Source organism: Pteropus medius, unplaced genomic scaffold (genome assembly GCF_902729225.1).
Source record: "Pteropus medius unplaced genomic scaffold, Ma_sr-lr_union100, whole genome shotgun sequence".
NCBI lineage: Eukaryota > Metazoa > Chordata > Mammalia > Chiroptera > Pteropodidae > Pteropus > Pteropus medius.
Window position 1 is genome coordinate 336,785 of NW_024353787.1, and position 14,810 is coordinate 351,594.

Below are 14,810 nucleotides of genomic sequence, written 5' to 3' on the forward strand. Positions count from 1 at the left end.
CTTAAGGATGAACTAGATACAAAGGGTGAGAGTGAAGAGGTGCTAAGAATGACTTCCAGATTTCTTCCTCAGACAGATTAATGGTGTCTTTCTCTAAGGTAATATAGAAGGAGCAGGTTTTGGAGGAAGATGCCGTGTTCATTCTTAGACATGCTCCCTTTGAAGTGTCCTTGGGCTACTCAGTGGAGATATCTAGGTCCAAAGCTCAGGAGAAAGGCCAGGGCTGGGAATAAACTGGTGAGTTGTCTGTGTAAGGATAGAGGTAGATCCAAGTTGAGCTCATTGGGCAAATGTGAAGAGTAAGGAGAAAAGGAAGAACTCTGTGCCGTGTCAACAATTAAGGGGTAAGTGGGAGAGAAGAACTCAGACAAGTAAGAGGAAAACTAGGAGAGTGTCATGGGACAAGGGAGAGATGACTTTCAACAAGAAAGAGGTGGCCGAAAAGTTGAACACAAAAAAGACTGAAAATAACATTGCCTAAGCCAGTCAGTGATGGGCTTTTCCTCTGTCCACAGAGACTGGTTTTGGCATGGACATGTGGCCACTTCAGACTGGAGAGACACAAAGAAGATTGGTAAGATTTCTTACTCCCAAGACAGTAAGGAAGACCCTCCTGCTGTTGCTTTTCTCTTGTTGTCATTACTGTCATTGCCATTATTGTCAATGACAATAGACAAGAGACCTTTGGATTTAGTGACATTGAAATATGTCAATTAATTAAACAAGTATTTATTGGGCACTGACTATGTATCAGGTACTGTTAGAGGAGCTGGAGATACAGTGATAAACAAGAAAGAAGAAGTATCTGCCCTCACGAAACTTAAATTCTAATGGGGGACACAGACATTAAACAAATAACTAAATTTATGGTATATTGCAGTTATTAGTAAGTATGAGGAAGAAGAATAAAGTAGAAAGGAAAACATGACAGTGGGAGCTGTGATTTTAAATAGGGTAGGGTGGCCGGGGAAGCCTCACGGAGGGGGTGATTTTGAGCAGAGACTTGAACAGAGGAAGAAAGGAGACCTGTGAATATCCAGAGCAATGCTGTCCAATAGAAATATAACATGAGCCAATGTGTGATTTTAAATTTTCTAATAGCCACATTAAAAAAGAAAAAAAGCAAAGAGCAGTAGTTGCCAGAGGTTTTGGGGGAAGAAGGGATGAATAGGCAGAGCATAGAGAATTTTTAGGGCAGTGAAACTACTTTGTATGGTAGATACATGTCTTTATACATTTATCAAAACCCATAGAATGTACAACACTAAAAGTGAACCTTAATATAAACTGTGGACTTTACATGATAATGATATATTAAGTTCATCGATGGTAAAAAAAAATGTAACACTGTGGTGTGGGTTGTTGATAGTAGGGGAGGTTGTATGTTTAGGGGAGTGGGAAATATATGGGAATTCTGTATTTTCCATTCAATTTTGCTCTGCACCTAAAACTTCTCTAAAAAAATAAAGTCTATTTTTTTAAAAGTAAAAAGTAATAGGCAAAATTAATTTTAATGATATTTCAATCATATAGTTCAAATATCAATATATTTAGTCCTCACCACAACCTACGTATCTAACATATCTGAAATATTATCATTCTAAAATATAATCAGTATTAAGCAAAACCATTAATTAAAGATTTTATGTTCTCTTTTTTATGTACTAAGTCCTCAAAATTCTGTGTGCATTTGACACTTGTGGCACATCTCAGTTTGGAGTAACCGATTTCAGGTACTCAGAAGTCACACGTAGCTAGTAGCTTCCATATTGGACAGCGAGCATAGAAGAACATTTCAGGCAAAGGAAATGGTAAGTGCAAAAGTGCTGAAGCAGGAATGGCAAGAATAAGTTTTGTGAGTTTGAGGAGACCCAGCAAGGACAGAAAGGAGTGAGGGGTGAGTGGGTGGACTGGTAGATGAGGCTGGTTACAGACAAGGGCAAGAGCCAGGCCCTGGATGGCCTTGTACAAAGCAGTTGGGAATTATTCTAAGTGTGACTGGGAAACCACAGACGGGATCTGAGCAGGGAACATGTTTTGTCCCTTTGTGACATGAAATGCGCTGTGGATGTTCTTTATCGTTATATTGCTTCTAATTACAGAGGAGGCAGTGTGGGGCTCTATATCCCTCTTGGGTTGCCCTAGGAAACCAGCTATCCAGTTTCACATTTGCAGACTAGAGGCCCAGAGACAAAAAGGCCTGCACCAGGATGCACAGCAAGTCTTTGTTATTGCTGATTGGGCATGAGCAGAATTAGCAGACTTTGTGGGGTAGAAGCAAGGCTGGAGTGGGTTGAGGAGTAAGAAGAAGATGGAGAAGTTTGGCAGTGAAGGGAAGGAGAAACGATAGGGTAGTAATATGAGATGTGGAGTTGGGGGTTGGTTGGCTTATTTGTTTTTAAGCAGGGAAAGATTTGGGCATGTTAGAATACTGATCTGAAAATAGTAGTAGAGAGGGAGAGGTTGGAAAGAATGGATCATGGATGGTGTGAGGTTACTGAAAAGGTGGCAGGGACCACTGTAGAGTAGGGGAAGGCTAAGCAGTGATGGAGGTAGACCTGGAGACTTGGCAGCAGGAGAATCAGCTGCCTCTGTTCCAGCCTTCCACAGCCCCTGTCCCTCTGCCATGTGGATTCCTGGGACCTGTGTGCCGCCTTAACCCTGCTGCCCACTCTTCTCTTTGCTTGTCAATCTCAGGCTCCCCAGATCAGAGATGATCCTGGCAGGGGCTGCTACCCACCATCTGCCACTTCTCCACACGCTCTGAGTTCCTGAGCTCCTGCTAGGAAATGCTATTTAGAACCTGCTTTTCTTTTACACTCTTCTATTCTCCTGTCCCAATTTCTGGATGCTGAGTCACTCTCCCTTCCAAGCCCTCTGCATGAGCCTCCTGGTTCTGACATACAAAACTCAAAACTACCATGTTTTGAATGCTTACTGTGTAGGCACAATACTACATGCTTCACAAATATCAGTCTATTCAGTCCTTACAACTCTACAAGGTATATACTATCATCATCCCATTTACAGATAAGGATAAGCTCAGAAAGGATAAGTGTCTTGTACAAGGATTCATAGTAAGTACCACAGGAAAGATTTGCCCAAGTCTGTAAGCTCCCCAAACTGACCTTATTCTATGATACCACACTATCTTTTAGGTGTCAGGAATAGAGCTAGATGCTTTGCAGATCTTTTCCCACGTGGGCAATGGGCTAGGATATAAGCAGCAAAAAGGGGGCTTAGCCATGGGGATTGGTTCCAAGAAAGAATGTAAGCTCTACAAAGGCAAGAATGGTGCCTGTTTGGTCACTACTATAACCCCATTTCTCAGAATAGTATTTGGCACATAATAGTGCACAATAAATGTTTATTGAATGAATGAATGAATGAATGAACAAACGCTGGCCTTTGAAAGGGCTGATCACAGCACTGAGATTAAATCTCATAAGAGTACAAGGCAGGGACTAAGGGCCCAGAACTGGCCCCTAACCAAGTTAAGTTTTGGTTATAGGAAAAAGACAAAGGTCCAGCATTCTTCCCCAGTCCAGTGGGAGGGATCTTGTAAGCTAAGCCTAAGCCAATCAAGGCATTTCATTTCTTGACCACAAAAATCAATTCAGAGAAAACCACATAAATAGCTCCTTAGTTCTTTATAAACAACTGCATATAATTCCATTATGTATATGGATCATAATTAATTTCATCAGTCCCCTATTGATGGACTTTTAGGTGATGCCAAATTTTTTGCTATTACAAATAATGCTGCCATGAACCTTGTATAAATGTCAACACTCACAGATATGTCATATCTGAAATATAAATTTCTAGAAGTGAAATTCTCAAATCAAAAGGTGTATGCACTTATAATTTTCATAGATATTGCTAAATTGCCCATATTATGGTTGTACCAATTTATACTGCCTTCTAAAATGTGTAAAAAGATCTGCTTACCATATTCAGGTCAAAATGATATTATCAATATTATCCTTGATAGTCCAATAGATGAAAAATGAAATGCCATTCCAGCCTTACTTTGCACTACTCTTATGAGCGAGTGTGAGCATCTTCTCATGAGTCTCAGAGGGTTTTTTCTTTAAATCCTACTGCTTAAAAAAATCTCTACAGCAAGAAGTAAAAATTTGCTTCTACTTCCAGATTCCAAAAGCAATTACTGTCAACGTGTTATTGTGTATCTTCCAGACTGTTTCTTAATTTCATATAAATATATTTATACAATTTCACTTAAAGAAAATATGTGTGTGTTTATACATAAAAATATACTTGAACTCTGAAACTTGCATTTTCTTTCTTTTTTAAAAATCTTTTGCCAATATTTTATTTGTTATTTTAGATGCCTTGTGTTTTCTTTTAATGTAGAACTTTTTCAAGGTCTGCCTCTCTTTTTTTTTTAATGGCTACTTAAAATGACATTTGGGGCATGCATAATAGTTTACTATTTCCTCTTTGACATTTTGCTTATTTTCAATTTGTTAAATCCAAACGACACTACAACAAATATTCTTCTTAATGAATTTTTATGTACATATGCTATTATTTCTTTAGGCTTATTCTCAGAAGTGGTCTTTGGTTGCTTTGAATGATAAACTGGTCTGAAGCTAAATAGATTGGTCTGGGATGGGAAAGGTTTCCATTTAAATATTTTATCTACTGTCTTCGGCACATAAAACAGGTCCACTTGTCAATTTGTTCTTAAATATGAACTTTCTTTCATATCATAAATAGCTGTGTGTTCCCCTGAACGAAGGGCATTACAATTAATCAGCAGCAAAGGATTCTTAAGTGGCTGCTGGGTTCACTGTAAGGATGGAGTTAGACCAATAGAAACGTCCTACACTCCAGCTCACAGTCTAATAGGGAAACGGTGTAGAAAGAGAAATAGTAACCCAAATGATACAAAGATTAATCGTCCCTGGTCCAGACTTTCTTCTCCGATGTCCTAGGACAGAGAGAATATAAACTAAGGTTGGCTGGTTGTATGTGCTTACTCCTTGGACTACAAGGAGAAGAATGGCTCCACATAAGTTAGCAAGAGACAATCTAAATTATGCCATTATGCCGGAGGCTAGAGTTGCTTTCTCCTCTCCAACGTTTGATAAACATATACCTATGTCTATTCCTTATCAGATGCTAGAGAGGCAAGGGAACCCTTGCAATGAAGCGCTAAGTAATCTATGTTGATTTGTAAGGTATTGGGTGGCAAAAAGTAGAATATTCCAGTGTTCAGCCTAGAAAAACTCAGGCTGAAAATTGATATATTTTGTTTGCTCCACATACTTTTGTTTTATTTTTGTTTTTTAACTTAAAAAAACCCAACTTTCTTGAAGCGTAGTTTATATACAATAACATGTACTCACTCATTTTCAGATTCTGGTTAGATGAGATTTGAGAGCTGTATCCACCCATATAACCACTACCACAATCAAAACATAGAACATGTCCATCATCCCAAAAAGCTCCCTCGTGCTATAAAACTTTTTAAAAACTTGTTATTTTGAAATAATTATAGATTCACAGGAAATTGCAAAGATAGTACAGGAAGGTTACCAGTTTTCCCCAATGGTTACATCTTACATAATTATAGTACAATATAAAGAGCAGGAAATTTACACTCATACAATGCGAATAAGCAGTTCTGTGTAATTTTATTACCTTTCAATTCCAGCAACCACTTTTGTAATCAAGACACAGAACGGTTCCATCACCACAAAGAGCTCTCTCATGCTGCCTCTATATAGTCACACTACCCTCCCCCATCATCTCTATTCCCTGGCAACCACTAATCTGTTTTCCAGCTCTATAGTTTTGTCTTTTCAAGAATATTACGTAAATGGAATTATATGGTATGTGACTTTTTGAGATGGTTTTTGTCACTCAGCCCTTGGAATCCATTTACATTGTTTCTGTATCAAGTGTGGTCCTTGTCATCAATGCATAGTATTCTATGGTGTATTTGTTTCCTACAGCTGTCATAACAAATTAGCACAAACTTGGAGACTTAAAACAACAGAAACTTATTCTTTCATCGTTCTGGAGGCCAGAAGTCCTAAATCAGGTTATCACACTCCAGTCTCTGCCTCCATCTTAACATGGCCTCCTCCACTATGTCTGTGTCTTTGCCTCTTCTATCTCTTATAAAGACACTTGTCGTTGGATTTGGGGCCCACTTAGATAATCCAAGATGATTTCATCACGAGATCTTTAACTTAATAACAGCTGCAAAGACCCTTTTCCCAAATAAGGTCACATTCACAGATCCAGGAGTTAGGACATAGGCATAACTTTTTTGGGGGTCCACATTTAACCCACTATACAAAATATGGATGTACCCACTTTGTTTAACCATTCACCTAATTGAGAGATATTTTGTTGTTTTTTTTTTTTCTCAGGTTTTGGCTATTACAAATAATGCTATTGTGAACAATTGCCTATAGGTTTTCATGTGGACATAGTTTTCATTTATCTGGAATAAATAACAGGGAGTGAAATTTCTGGATCATATGGTAAGTGTACATTTACTTTTTAAAGAAAATGTCAAACTATTTTACAGAGTGCTGTTATCATTTTATAGATCTACCTACAGTGTGTGAGATTCAGTTTCTCTACAACCTCACCAGCATTTGGTATTGTCACTATTTTTTATTTTAGCTGTTTGCATAAGTGTATAGTGATATCTCATCATAGTCTTAATTTACATTGTCCTAATACTGATGTTGAACATCATTTCATGTGCTTATTTGCCATATGTCTTGTCTTTGATGGAATGACTCATCAAGTCTTTTGTCCATTTTCTAATTATGTTTTTGAGTTTTTTTTACTGTTGAGTTTCGAATGCTCTTTACACATTCTAGATTAGAGTCATTGGTCAGATATGTGATTTGCAAATATTTTCTCCCACTCTGTATTTTATCTTTTCATCCTCAACAGGATCTTTTGCAGAGCAAAAGTTTTTCATTTTGATGAAGTTCAATTTTTTTCTTTTTTGAAATGTGCTTTTTTTGGTGTCATATCTAAGAACTCTTCACTGTGCCCTAAGTCCTGAAGATTTTCTCCTATGTCATCTTCTAAAAGTTTTTATAATTTTATGATTAAAACTGTGATCGTTTTAATTTTTGTATAAGGTGTGAGGTTTAGTTGTTAGAGTTGTCGTTTTCTTTTTCTCCCACTACCTTTCCTCCACTGAATTTCATGGGCTATTTCTGGCCTCTCTATTCTCTTCCATGGATCTATGTGTCTCTCCATTTGACAATACTGCATAGCTTGATTACTGTAGCTGTATGATCATTCTTTGTATTGGGTACCATGATTCCTCCCGGCTTATTCCTCCTTTTCAAAATTGTTTTAGCTATTCTGGTTCCTTTGCCTTTACCTGTACATTTTAGAATAACATTGTCTATACCTACAAAAAAAATCTTGCTGGGATTTTGATAGGAATTTTTTTAATCTTGTTTATAGATTTGGGGAAAATTTACATCTTTGCTATGATGAGTCTTCCAATCCATGAATACAATATGTCTTTCTATTTATTTAGATATTCTTTGATTACTTTAAAAAACATTTTGTGGTTTTTATCATATGAGTGTTGCACTTGTTTTGTTCGGTTTACATCTAAGCATTTTTTAAGTGACCGGTATTGTATTTTAAATTTAATTTTGGTGTCCATGTGTTCATTGCTAATATGTAGATATACAATAGATTTTTGTATGTTTATCTTGTATTCTGGAACCTTGTCAAATGTACTTATTCATTCTAGGAGTTTTTGTTTTGTTTTGTTATATTTTTGTTTTTAAGATTCCTTGAAATTTTCTATGTAGACCATCATGTCATCTACAAACGAGAACAGTCTTATTTATTCTGTCCAGCCTGTATGACTTTTATTTTTTTCCTAGTCTTATTGCATTGGCTAGAACTTCCAGCTCTTTGTTGAATAAGATTGGTGAGAGTGGACATCTTTGCCTTGTTCCCATTCTTAGAAGGAAAGCAAATGTATTGAATTTTGTCAAGTGCTTTCTCTGAGTTGATAGATTTTTCTTTAACCTGCTAATTTGTTGGATGACATATTGGTTTTTTAATATTAAACTAGCTTTTTGTTTCTGGAATAAACCCCGCTAGGTCATTGTGTATAATCTTCTTATTTAATGCTAAATTCTATGGGCTAGTATAAAGAGTTGCTGTATTTATACTCATATTGAAGGATATTAGTGTGTAGTTGTCTTTTTTCAGGGGGTATTGTCTTTTTCTAGTTTCAGTATCAGGTAATACTGACCTCATAAAATGAGTTAGGAAACATTTCCTCTCTTTAATTGGTGTTAATTCCTCTTTAAATGTTTAATAGAATTCTGCACTGAAACTATCTGTGCATGGGGATTTCTTTTTGGGAATTTTTAAAATAATAAATTCAATTTCCTTAACAGTTATAATACTTCTCAAATTATCTTCCTCATATTGGGTGAGTTGCAGTGATTTGTGCTTTTTGATCACTTGGTCCATTTCATCTAATTTGTTAATGTGTACAACATTGTTCATAGTTTTCTTTTATTAGCCTTTGATATCTGCAGATCTATAGCGATATCCTGTTTTATTCCTGATATTTGTAATTCCTGTCTTCTCCCTTATTTTTTGTCAATCTTGCTATATGTTTGTCAATTTTATTGATCTTTTCAAAGAAACAGCTTTTTGTTTCATTGATATTCTATATTTTTCCCCAGTTTCATGGATTTCTGCACTTATACTATTTCCTTCTTACTGCTTCTTTTGAGTTTTGTTCTTCTTTTCTACTTTCTTGAGGTGGGAGCTGAGATTATTGATTTGAGACCTTTCCTTTTTCCTAATGTAAGCATGAATTACTATATATTTCCCTCTCAGCACTGCCTTACCTATGGCTCAAACATTTTGATTTGTTGTATTTTCAATTCCATTCAGTTTAATGTACTTTTTATTTCATTTGAGACTTCCTCTTTTACCCAAGAATTGTTTAGAAATGCGTTACTTAGTATCTAAGTGTTTGGAGATATTTTGGGAGATTGTCTTTCTGTTACCGATTTCTAGTTTGAGTCCATCATAGTCAAACACTCTGTAAAATTTTAATTCTTTTAAATTTGTCGAGGTTTATTTTATAACCCCGGAAGTGGATGATCTTGGTGTATGTTCTATGGGTGCTTGAAAAGAATGTGTACTCTTCTATTGTTGGGTAGAGTCTTCTATAAGTTTTGATTGCATCCTGTTGGTTAATGGTGGTGTTGAGTTTTATATCCTTATTGATTTTCTATCTAATAGTTTCATCAATTGCTGACAGAGAAGCACTGAAGTCCCCAACTATAATTGCAGATGTGTCTCTTTCTCCCTTCAGTTCTGTCCATTTTTGTTTCACTATTTTGCAGCTCTGATGTTTGGTACATTTGCATTTGCTATGTATTCTTGAATGAACTGATCCTTTTTTCATTATGTGACATTTCTCTCTTGCCCTGGTAATTTTCTTTGCTTTGAAGTCTATTTTATCTCATTTTATTATAACCACTCCTGCTTCTTGTGATTAATGTTTGCATGCTATACCTTTTCCTATCCTTATACTTTTAACCTACCTTTATCATTATATTTAAAGGAAGTTTGCTTTAGACCGCACATAGGTTTTTTTAATATGCTCTGCCAATCTTTGTCTTTTAATTGGTGTGTTTAGATCACTTGCATTTAACAAATCATCGATTTGTTAAGGCGTAAGTACGTTTTTGTTTTGTTTTCTGTTTTTTCTATTTTTCATTTCTCTATCTTTTTCCTGTGTCCTGTGGGTTACATCAATTGTTTTTAGAATTATATTTTGATTTATCTACAGTGTTTTGAGTATACATTCTTGTATTGCTTTTTCAGTGGTTTCTCTAGGTATTACATTATGTATACATAATTTATCAGTCTACCAGTGTTGACATTTTACCAGTTCAAGTGAAATGTAGAAGTCTTACTTCTCATTATGTCCCTCTCCCCTCCTTATTTATAATGTAATTGTCTTAAGTATTGACATACATTGAGAACTACATTAGACATTACAATTTTTGCTTCTACTGTCAAACATAATTTAGAACATTCAAGGGGAGAAGAAAAGTACATTGTATATTTATATATTTGCTCTTCTTTCTTTTGTTCTTTTTTCCTACCCGATGTCTCAAGTTTCCTTCTATTACCACTTCCTTTCTGTTTGAACTTCCTTTAGCAATCCCTATAAGGTAAATTTGCTGGCAATTAATTCCCTTAATTTTTCTTCATCTAAGAATGTTTTGATTTCTCTTCTTTCCTGAAGGTTGGTTTCACTAGGTATTAGATTCTAGTTGCCAGTTCTTTTTTTTCAGCATTTGAAAAACGTGCCACTTCCTTCTGGCCTCTACGGTTTCTGACAAGAAATCATTTGAATTTTCTCTCTAGAGGTAATGTATCATTTCTCTTTTGCAGCTTTCAAGATTAATTTCTTTGTCTTTAGTTTTTAGTTTCCTAGTAGGCCTTCACTGCTACCACACTGGCCAGGAGGGGGGCGGGTACCTCCTTTCTTCTCCCATGTGGCCTCTGTGGGCATTATGAGGAGAGATGGCCTTATTATTACTGATCAGTGGTAAAAGTCCTGAGTAGATAACTAGGCCTCTTCTGGTACTACCCTAGAGTGGAGGGGAAGTGGTGCCTCATTACAGCCTGGCAAGGGTATAAATCTAGTCTTTTCAGTTGGCCTTGTCTGATGTGGGTAGACATAGGACTGGAGTAGAGAGGGAGTATTGTCTAAATGTCTGTTTTTCTAGGCTGCTCCTTTTCTAATGTTTTGACTAAAGAAAGCAGGTTTTCCTTAGGGCTTTTGTCTGTATCCATTGGCATTTTTGGGGTTGTTGGCTTCTCCAGTAATCTGACATATATGAGGCAAAAATAAAACTCAGGGAACTCACTACTGAGTTATCCCTTGGGTCTTGAGGTGCTAGCCAGTCCGCCTTCTTCTCCTTCAGAATCTTCTTGTGTTTGTTTTATATATAACGTTCAAGGTTTTTAACTGTACTTAGCAGGAGAAATAGTGAAAAGTACATCTATTCCATCTTTTTAGAACCAAAAGGTGTTCCATATACTTAAAAAAATTAAAAACTGTATTTAAAAATTACCTATTTGTCCTAAACTCATAGACTTCTGATTTTTCATGAAACATTGGAAGATAAATCATCCTGGCCTATATTTCTGCTTGGTAACAGCTGGCTGGAGCTGGGCATCTACTGCCCCTGTAGATGGGTGATAATGAGTTTACTGTAGGTCCCGTCCCTCTTGAAATGAATATATTTATACTTACAAAAGACTTGTATCCCTAGTTCTTACATTACCATAGGAGTCTGAACTTGCTACCTCTGTATCAGAACTTGTGTTTCATCTCCAGGAAGTGTTGGCCACAACAAAGATTGAATGTGACACCAGAAGAGGAGTCACTGGCAAGATCCTTAAAACATTCTGCTACATCATTGCAGAAATGTTTTCTCTCTCCCAGCACAAAACTCTATTTTAGCACAGAGTGTTCTAAAGTGGTTACAGTAAAAGAAAAAAAAAAATCCCCTCTCTCATCTCACAAAACAGCTAGCTCATTCCTCCTCTTCAGAAACCCCTAATCATGAAATGACCCGGAGTTAAGCTCTCAGCCCATTCTTGTGGAAGCACTACAGAGTGAACCAGTTGGCCCATAGAAACATGTTAAGTCAGCAGAAGCCTTGGATTCTCAGTGGCTGCAAAGTGAAGCCCCGAGGGGAGGTAGCTTTGTGTTTTAAAAGAGCAAAGAATGCTATGTTGGTAGCTCTAGACAGATTGGTGATCCTGGCAATGTGGAATTTTCAGTAGGTCCAAGGAGAGGCCTGAAATGACCTATTTCTCATCATGGGTTCAAACAAATAGTTCTGTTAACCTGGTCAGCTCTACCATTTCAGTGCCCAAACTTGTCAGCACCAGTGGGGAGGCAGAATCACTCTCGAGGCAGATGTTTTCAAACTTTTGCGTTCACTGATCCTTTTCAGGGACATGAGAAGACTTCATGAGCCACCTGGCCTTTTTGATCTAGTGCAGTCTGGCATCTCCCTGAGAAGGAACTATCAAGAGGAAGGCATTGATCTTCTGTTGCCTGAATCCTCACTCCTCCCAGTACCCAGCTCATCACCTCTGGAGTTCTATGGGCAGGAACAGCCACTGCTGCTTCTGACCAGAACTGAGAAATGATGAACAACCTCTTTGCTCCTAAACCTACAGGGGCTCCCTAGTGCTGTCAGTAAACTTTTGTCCTTACATTCATGGCTCATCTCCTGTATTAGTCAAGTTTCTCTCTTTGTTTCCCTTTGGCTATTCCACATTGGTCCCCATGGTTCCTGAACTTTTTTTGGTTGCATTAGATGCTAACACATAAACCATTTCACAACGGACAACCTCTGGTTGAAGAGGAATTAAGGGATCTGCTAATAATCCCTTCTCCCTTTCTGTTTGAAAACCACTGCTTGAACCAAACGATTTTGATCACAGTTGTTCTCAAATACTTCTATGCTTTTGCTCACGCAGTATCCTCTGCCTACAATACCTGGTATCTCTCATGTCCAAATCTTATGTCCTTTAGGGCTCAACATGTTTGCCACAAAGCCTGCAGCACATCCCTGCTCCCTACCCCCACATCCACTCTCGCCCCACAAGGCTTTCTCCTTTCTCTGAGCTCACACAGGACTTGTGTTTCCCCTATGGAACTGAGTACTTTCTACCATGGACTGATTATTTGTGTCCACATTCCATCTCTCACTGTACTGTGAGCTCCATGAGGGCAGGAACCATGCTCTATCATCTTTAACTCTTCCACAAGGCCTAATATAATAGCTTGTACTCAGTTTCATGCCTAATGCCATGGCTTGAATAAAAATGTTAGGTAAATGAAAATAGGCTGGCCAATCTCAAGCTTCATCCTGTGAAAGAGAAATTTCTATCCTTTTCTTTTTCAAACTGTATATTGTAGAACACTAGGCCCATGAAATGCTTCATCAAAAATGGGTTCTATCACCAAATATGATTAGACTACATTCTATATTCTAAATAGCCCTATATTCTATTTTTTTCTTGGAGATCACAAAACATATTAGCATAGTAAAGTCTCTAAGAAATTCTAACGTTAAAAAAATAATAACTTGGTTTACTCAGCATTACTAAACTATATTTGACCGTTTCTAATTCCTCCAAAGGATACCTATTGACATTTCATAGAAGTACTGCTCTACAGCACACACGTAGGAAATGCTGTTCTAGATTGAAAGCCTGGTCCTCATGTTCTCTTTCACATGACCAAAGATGACATTTAAGGAGACCTGCTTTAAGTCAAACACAGCACTGATGTTGAGTAAGACTGTAACATCTTTCAAATTGGGGACCTTTTTTCTGCAGGTAAGCATCAAGAAAAGGGACATACTCATAGGGAAGGACTAAATTTATTGCCTTCCTTCTGCAGACACTTCTAGAACCCTGTACTCTTGGGTAAGATTCCTCAGCCTGGAGGTCACTGCCCCAGTTTGGATCCTCCTGCCTTTTTAGGTTTTCTCTTCACTTCACTCTCCCCATCCCCCCAAACATCTAGTCCTCACTCCAAGGATGGGGCTCTTGCTCTTCTCTGAGCAGAGCTTGTGCTTGCCAGTGACCACACCTTTGCCCATCGAAGCTCTGCCTGCACAGCCATTCTCACGAGTTTACCAGTGGAAATCCTGGCCACCTTTCAAGCCTCAGTGCAACCTGCATTAGATTAGCTGGAATTTCATAGATCAAAGAACTTGAGTGCCGAAAGAAAACTTAGAAATGATTTAGTCCAAACCCTTTGTTTTATGAAATGGTGATTCAAACTGGCTTATGTGACTTATGTGAGAACGCTCCGTAAAAGGTAATTCAGGAAAGAGTTCCTCTTCAGAGTCTTTTAAAATTTCTCTCCAGTTGTTATTTATCCTATTATGTTTGAATTACAGTTAAACTTCAAGTCCCTCGAAGGACAGAATTTACTTTTTATCTCCATTACTAAGTCATAATGCTGTGACCAGAGAATACAGATAGATAAGATGTGAATTCAGTATCTTTCAAGAGTATGAGCTTTGGAGTCAAATAAACAAGGACTTTAAAAACTGAGGTAACATTTACAATAAAATGTACACATTTTAAAGACTATAGTTCTATGAGTTTTGACAAATATAAACACTTGTGTTAACTACCACCATATAATAAAAATGTAGAACATTTCCTTACCACCAGAAGTGCTCTTGTGCTGATTCTTACTCAGTCCCCTTCTCTCCTCCCTCCCCACTACCACCGATCTGACTTTTCCTTTATTAGAGTTTCTCATAAATGGAATCATACAATATGTACTGTGTATGGCTTCTTTCGCCCAGCACAAAGATTTTAAAATTCATCCATGTTTTTGCATGTTTTTATACTTTATTCATTTTTATTGCTAGGTTGTATTTCATTATATGGGTACACCACAGTTTATCATTTGGGCTTTTCACTATTATGAATAAAGCTGCTGTGAACATTCGTGTGCAACTTTGTTTAAACATACGTTTTCATTTATCTTGAGAAAATATTTAAGAGTGTAACTTCTTGGTCATGTGGTAAACGCATGTTTAACTTTGTAAGAAACTGGAAAATAGTTTTCCAAAGTGGCAACAAATACCATTTTCTATTTCCACCAGCAATGTAAGAGTCCAGATGCTCACATCCTCACCAACATTTGGTGTTGTCAGTTTAAAAAACAATTTTAGCCATTCTAGTGGGTGAGAAGT